Below are 7,226 nucleotides of genomic sequence, written 5' to 3'. Positions count from 1 at the left end.
TAACCATGGTAAGTCAAGGGAATCCCTATTCCTTGATCAGCTTGATTAAAATAATATCCTTTAATGATATCTACCCACCTTACCACCTCTTGGAATTCTCACCATATAAGTCAGTTTTTTTTTTTTTCTCTTTCAAAATCCATTTCACAGCTATTTTCTCTGATGAAAGTGGGGTGAAAAGGAGAGGAAGAAATCTTATTATGGTATGTAATTCTGCTCACACTGAATAAAAATTCAGAAATAGCTAGCCTATTTAGGCTATATATTCTTTAGATTTAAAAAAATGAGATGGAATAAAATATATGTTGTAATAACCATAGGGGAGAGCCCATGGATCTCTATATTTATAGAAATGTAAAGATTTTAGTATGAAATGTATACAAATATATCATATTAAGTATGCCAAGTACTTTCATCAAAATGTTCTTTTCTAAAATGACAATTATTTTTGTATTTATTACCATTTCAGTAGTTTAATATATTTAAAAAGAACATGTACTTGAGTGGTAATTGACAATGGTGTTATTTTCCTTACAGTCTTAAAAACATATTCAAAAGTAAAAGTTTACTGGTAAAACGTCTACAGCATCATGACAAGAATTCAATTTATTTAATTAGAGAGCAGACATTTCTCTTAGGATTATAGCAACCTATGACTAGGATTATTCAGGTGCCAGCATTATTAAATAATAGAGTCGAAAGAAAAATCAGTGTAACATTTAAAATTCACTTACATGCTAAATTTTAATAGAGAGAAGGAGAACATAAAACAATGTCGAACCAAATTAAGGGCTAAGCCCTCACTTTGTGAAGGCTAGAAAGAAATGCACAAATTTCTTCCCCAGGTTTTCACTGTTTTGCTATGGACAGTCTGGATTAATTAGAAAATGCAGTGCACTTTTTCTTAACAGAAGAAAAAAAAACTGAATCAGCTGAGAGATAAGAAGAATAAACACTGAAATCAACATTGCAGCCGAAACTAAAGTAACTGAAGTGAGAATGTTTTCATAATGAACTTTTATGTTTAACAAGCCCAGACACTTGGAACAGTGTAAGCTATATTAAACCCTTTTATGAAAGGATTATGTTTTGTATGATGAGTGTTTTAATATAAGTATAGTACACAGCGTAAAATACAACTACATTTAACTCAAAGTAATTACGAGAACTCAGGCAAAATTATTTTCTCCTGTACTATCGATATAGAAAAGAAAATTCTTCTGGAACCTTTTCCCAACGTGTCTCTGTTTCAATTATTTTTGGCAGTATATATATTGCGTCTCTGCCTCCGCTACCTTTTATATCGACAGTTGGTAGCACAAGCCTTTTAACGCACAAAGGGTAGCAGCTCTTCAGCCAATCTGTGATAAAAGGGAAAAATGAAATCACTATGGAAACTGCAGGAAGGATCTAAAAGCTCTCTTTATAAAGTAAACGTCTGATGTTTGTGACTGCAGGGGTAAAAAATTCATAAATCTGTATGATGCTATCATTTCTGATTTGTTATCACTGCAAATGCCAACTCGAAGCAGACTGACCTTAGCTTCATTAAGTGCTGTCTGTTCAGAAACATTTACTATTCAACAGGAGGAAGACGTGGTCTGCAGAGAGGTCAGGGGTTTAAGGGAATAGTGTGGGACGGAGCGAAGAGACTAATTTGCTTAGAATGTTTCCTTTCTTTTCTCATTGGATTGTCTCTTTCTTTTAAATCACAGTGACTTGATGGAATCAGGCACACTGAATTTTTTGCTCTGTGTTTTATTTTGGGTTGTTTATCACTCAGAAATGGGGCAAATCTCAGACCCAAATTCAACTTAGAAAACTATGTCTGTCTTTGAGTTTGAACTGAAAAAAAAAAAAACAAAAACCAAAAAAAAAACAACTAACCCTTTCCAAAATAAATACCAGGGAGAAGCCATTCTCACTTCAGCACCCCGGACCCCAGGCAGAAAAAAGGAAGGAGATCGTGACTGTACAAACTCTGATGAATTTGATCCGTCCACAGCCAGCAACAGACACCTGTGTCAAAGAAGAAGTTTCAGAATATCTCATCAGTTCTCAGAAGTTAAGTGACTTTTAAAAGAGAATTGTATGGGTGTTAAAATAGGGAGCTTTTTATTTAATAATAGTTCACCTATGGAGAAGGGACTCTGGGGTCAAGAGGAAAGTGAAAAGTCTCAAATGTGAAATTCTGCGAATTTGAGAGTAGTCTTAACTTAGAGGAAGATGAATATTCAAGTAAGTAAACCAGTTTTAGCACTGCATAGGCTGCTTCACTTATTATTTTCAGTGTTTGCAATTGAATACTGTATCATTAGCTAGATTTTCAGGCGATAGAAACTGTGGCTTTTTTTTTTTAAGTTTATGGAAACTTTACTTCAGTTGTAATGCATTGAAATGTCAAAGATTGATGTGCGTGGTAATTGATTTCATATCATCATGCTGTATTTAGAGAATTATAAACATTGCTAATCTAATGTTTCAGGGTATTTATGAACAATTAGCAGTTCTGCACTCGCATCTCAAACACACTTTTGATGACAATAATATACTGAGATAAGTTCTGTAAATCCTAAAAGGGCTGTTGTATAAATGATGATTAGAAAAAAATTAGAGTTTGTTTTTTTTTTCCCTGGTGAAATGAGTAAGGCTTTGAAAATAAAAACAGGAGTATTCTGGTGGTGAGCATGCAAAAATTCAGCACAATTAGCAGGGAGAATTCTTTGCTTTATAATAATATACTTGTTCAAAATTAAAGACTATGACATCCACCATTCTAACTTTATTGAACTTCTCCTACTACTGCTGACTAGCGTGGCTATTTGTGCAGGCTTTACAATTTCCACAGTGCTTTCTCCCAGGTCAGAAGAGCGTTAGTGGTCAGTGATACAAAATCGAATGGAAGTGTGTGTTTGTGTACTCAAACAGAAATCCATGCAGACTTTCATTTGAAAATACTTAAATGCCTCATACATACCAACTTCACTGATGCTTTTTGTGCGTATAATGAAAACCAATTATCTGTGGAGAAAACTTGACTGGGTGGAAGGAAATTAAATTGGTTTTTAAAGACTTCCTTAAACAGCAGTAGCTAGGGAAAGCTCCAGTAACGTTTTAGCTCAGGACTGTAATGACTTTGCCATATTCATAAATCATGCTTTATCCTGACTTTTATCAGAAGACTTGGATGGGGAAGACTGCACGTGACAGGAGGCGAGAAGAGCACTTTCAGCGGAAGCTGTGCGTGTCTCGGGGCCGCTCTCCCCGTTCCTGTGACACTCTGGGAACAGCTGCTGGAGGAGTCAGGTAAGTCCTAATTCACTCAAAGAAAATATCTGTCTACTAACAAAAACTTCTAATGGTAATTTCTGGAAGGAAATATTCATGTTCTGGAATATGCTGTGACTTTTTTTAAATGTGTACGAAACAAATGTGAGGAAATCTTTACCAACTTTTCTGCCTAATTTCCTTCGGGGAGTTTCCCAGCTTCTGTCAAATGCTTTTGTGTTGAATATCAACTCTCATCAATCAGCTCCATGTAATTTTTGTTGTTGTTGTTGTGCTATGAGTCTGAGACCACTTAAGAGGCCATTTATGGAAACGTGGAAAACATACCGTTTCATTTACACATGGAACAATGCAAATACTTTCCCTTTGTTACTATTCAAAATATTAAATTCTGTTCTCTGTATGTAATGTTCTCAGAGTTGACTTCTAGCAGCTACTGTAGAAGAAGGAAGGCAGAATACACTACCATTACCTCAGAATATCTGATTACTTACTAATTGATGAGTAAAGTACTTCATTGAGTTTTCCCAAAGCCAAATATTTATCTAATTTAAACTCTATGTCAGAAAATTATGCAAGCAGACTCTATAAAAATATATATTATTGTGCTGCAGTGAGGTGGGATTGTTAGGGAAAATGCATGCTTTTCCTCCTATTAATTATCAAATAGCCAGACTATTACATGTTGCAGGAATTTGGATGGTGTAAAGTAGCCTCTAAAACTTTCCATTAAATTTTCACTGACTTTTCAGAACAGTGCTCTTAGAAATAGTGTTTTCATTTAGTGAATTAAATGGAAACCTAAGCAGCATTTACCCCATCCTGGATCTTAAATACTAAGAAGTTTATATATTTCATGATGTGTTTTCGAATCAGCCAGTTGTATGATCGGATTTGTAAGATACTGTTTTTGAATATAATCATAGCAATATTTTCCTCTCACACCCCACAGAAATTTCATCTCTCAGTTCTCTCTCTCCCCAGCTCTCGAGAAAGTAAAGTTCTGTGGAATAAGTCCCCAGGGAATCTCTTTATGGCACTAAATACCCAGGGTCTACAGGGGGTTTCCGAAGTTGTTCACAGTTTTGTATTGTTTTCTTTCTACTGGAAGTACTTTGTGATACTGCCATGAATTGCCACCTTGGAACCGTTGGAAATCCCAATTCTACACGAGCTCTCACTCTAAACCAGAATTCAGTCTCTAATCTCAAATCGGCCAACTGAGATAAGACAAAAACTTTTAATTAGAATTTTAATATGTAATCCAAGCCATTTATAGATTATGCACAGAGGTGATCTTCTGTGTATTTAGATAACTGTGTGGGGAACTTAGATAATGTTTAATTTGGTGGAGAGACTATTTTTAACTTTGCTGGAGTCGGATTACCTGCTACTTTCCGGGAGAGTCTCTTAGAAGTTCTATCAGTGTGAGGTTTATTGTGTGAATGAGTAACTGTAGCAAGTCCTGGGGGGAAATTATAAAAATTGAACTATTCTGTAATATAAAGAAGATACTCTGTTTTCCTTTCACATTTCTTCTGGGAAACCTAATTTCATGTCTCTCAATTCAAGCTCTGTGGATGAAAAGAGAGAAATAGCCAGTTGAGACCCAGGGGAATTAGCCTACCCCTTACTACTATTAATGAGTGGTACCTCTAACCTCATGTGTTTATTCCTCAAAACCCAGCATATGAAACAGTTTTTTTTCCTTCCCTTTCAAGAAACAGTTGGCACTTTATGTTGGACTTCTGCTTGACATGAATTATTTGGCAAATTGGTGACTGAAGTGTGAGTTATAAACTTAGGGCTGTGTAATAAGCTTCAGGGGTGTTCTACAGACAAAGACATCCTAGTAGGAAGTTTAGAAAAAAAAAACTTTATTAAGAAAAAAATAATCTTTCCTGCCTCTCATGAAACAAGGATTTAAAAAAAGATGTGTACCTTGCTCAAAGACTGATTCGCAGTTACACACACACACACTTTGCAGGAGTGTATCCTCTGCTTTTTATTTCCATGTGCACATGACTCTCATTAATGTTGATAACCCTCTGCACATGCCTCCAGAAAATAATGGACCCCGACTGTGAGAACTGTCTGTATTCAAACATGTTAAGAGCTGAATATTTAAAATCTGTTTGGCACACCAAGCTTTGAGGTTTTTTGAAGACAACAGAAGTTGGACAGAAAGATCAAAGGGGGAAGAAAAACACTGCAAAAGATAATGACATCTGGATGGGGCCTGGGTAATGCTCTAATTAAATGTACTTACACCTAAGTCTTATCACATGCTCAGGAGCAGAGCTTAGATGCCCCTTTTAAACTGCAACATTAGAGGCCATGGTGGGACCCTTGCCTGGGAGCTGTCACCTCCCCTGTGATCTAGCTCAGTTCTATATGTGTACCTATAATCTAACTTCCTTTCTTTCACTGATTGGGCTTCTGCTATTTTGTTCTTAAGATAGTCATATCAATTAGGTTATCCCTTAAGCTTACAAAGATATGCATGTTCTTTGAAATGGGCTTGAAAAAAAATCAGTTTACCCCACCTGGAGAAAACAGGCTACGGGATTCTCTTGTTCTGTTGCTGTCTCATAGGTGAAGATGAGCTTAGTGAGAAGCCTTGCACACGTTTCTCCCTGTTCAGGTGAGGTCTTTTGACATCCTTTCCCTTCTGAACATAACAGAAGCTTTCCCAGAGGACAGAACACAAGGTAGACTTCCAGAAGGCGCCAAGTCAAGGGAGTTTAACTTCTGAAAGAGTTCTGAAGCCTGTATTAATGGCACAGAGTTCAGTGAAATTAGCATGACTTGAACTGGTTTCAGAGTTCTGGCATTTAGGATAAAATACAGTGTGAAAGGAGGAAACTGTATTTGCTAGGTCTTCTTTCTTTCTTATTTTAATTGGGTTTTGAGACATCATGATGCAATCTCTTACTAGGTTCTTAAAAAATAAATAAATCAACCTTAGATATTTAGAAGAAGCTTCCAGACAGTGCATAGACATAGAGTGCATATCTCATTACCATTAACAGCCATGCATGGCTAAACCTCCCCCTGTTGCTTTGAGTATTTACCCTCTGGCTTTATAAAGTGATGCTTGAGTGTGGGCTTTCCCAAGAAATTTCATAACAATTTTATAGACTCCACAGCACACCTACTAAATCAGAATATGCACATTTTTTCTTGAGTAAATGTTAACAGTGAATGAAATTGGTGTTCATTCTAGAAGAAGTCCAAAGTGCTTGTCTAGTAAGTCTTTGGGAGAAGTATGAGTCCACCTCTTATTTTAACTCAGTTTGAGAAGCTACTTTTTCTTTATCTTTTGTTTCTCCATTCCCTGCCTTCTAACACTGTTAAACAATCAAATGCAAGGCATTTTGCCTTCTTTCACTCTTCAGGAGAAAATTAATACACAAAGGTGAAGGTTAGAAATGCACTGTAATCTAGAAAGGTCCAGAAATTAAGAGAATCAAATGTACTCTCTGGATCTCGGGATCCATTAGGGAGAATATAGAACTAGTTATTTTTCTCCGAGCTGCCTTAATTTTGTTTTACTGCTTTAGGCATAATTGGAACACTGGCGAGGCTTTGAGGAAGGGAGGTGTTTCGGGGGTGCTTGAGATATCTAGTGAAGTCTAAAAAGAGAAAGACCAAAAAGACTCCAACCCCCAGGAGAACGGAAGTCTACTGGGGCAGATTTTTGTGCAGGATGAATTCAGTGTGCCACACCCCTCTGCAAAATGTTGGGACCCTTTTGGCTCAGGTAAGCCCATTCATGTTCTAGGGTACTTTGAAGAAACCCAATTTCTGTCTTCCTTTTAAAATTGGCTGTGCTGTTCATCTTAGATGTTAAGGTTTTCTTTTACTTGCTAAGTCTTCCCCATGTGATCTAATGCTTCATTTCTTCCCAGAAAAATAAGATATTTGCATCAAATTCA

At 36.5% G+C, this 7,226-nt stretch overlaps 1 long non-coding RNA gene across 1 annotated transcript in view; it reads left to right on the top strand.

Annotated features, from left to right (window-relative positions):
- Positions 1-2,685: 2,685 nt before the first annotated feature.
- The window catches only part of LOC106729855, a 96,816-nt gene continuing 92,275 nt past the window's right edge, over positions 2,686-7,226 (top strand). Inside the window, exon 1 of the long non-coding RNA XR_004324712.1 lies at positions 2,686-3,306. This is a non-coding gene — a long non-coding RNA (uncharacterized LOC106729855). The remainder of the gene's footprint in view (positions 3,307-7,226) is intronic.

Source organism: Camelus ferus, chromosome 12 (genome assembly GCF_009834535.1).
Source record: "Camelus ferus isolate YT-003-E chromosome 12, BCGSAC_Cfer_1.0, whole genome shotgun sequence".
Taxonomy (NCBI): domain Eukaryota; kingdom Metazoa; phylum Chordata; class Mammalia; order Artiodactyla; family Camelidae; genus Camelus; species Camelus ferus.
Note: the sequence above shows the minus strand (reverse complement) of the source record. Positions and strands in the feature narration are given on the sequence as shown.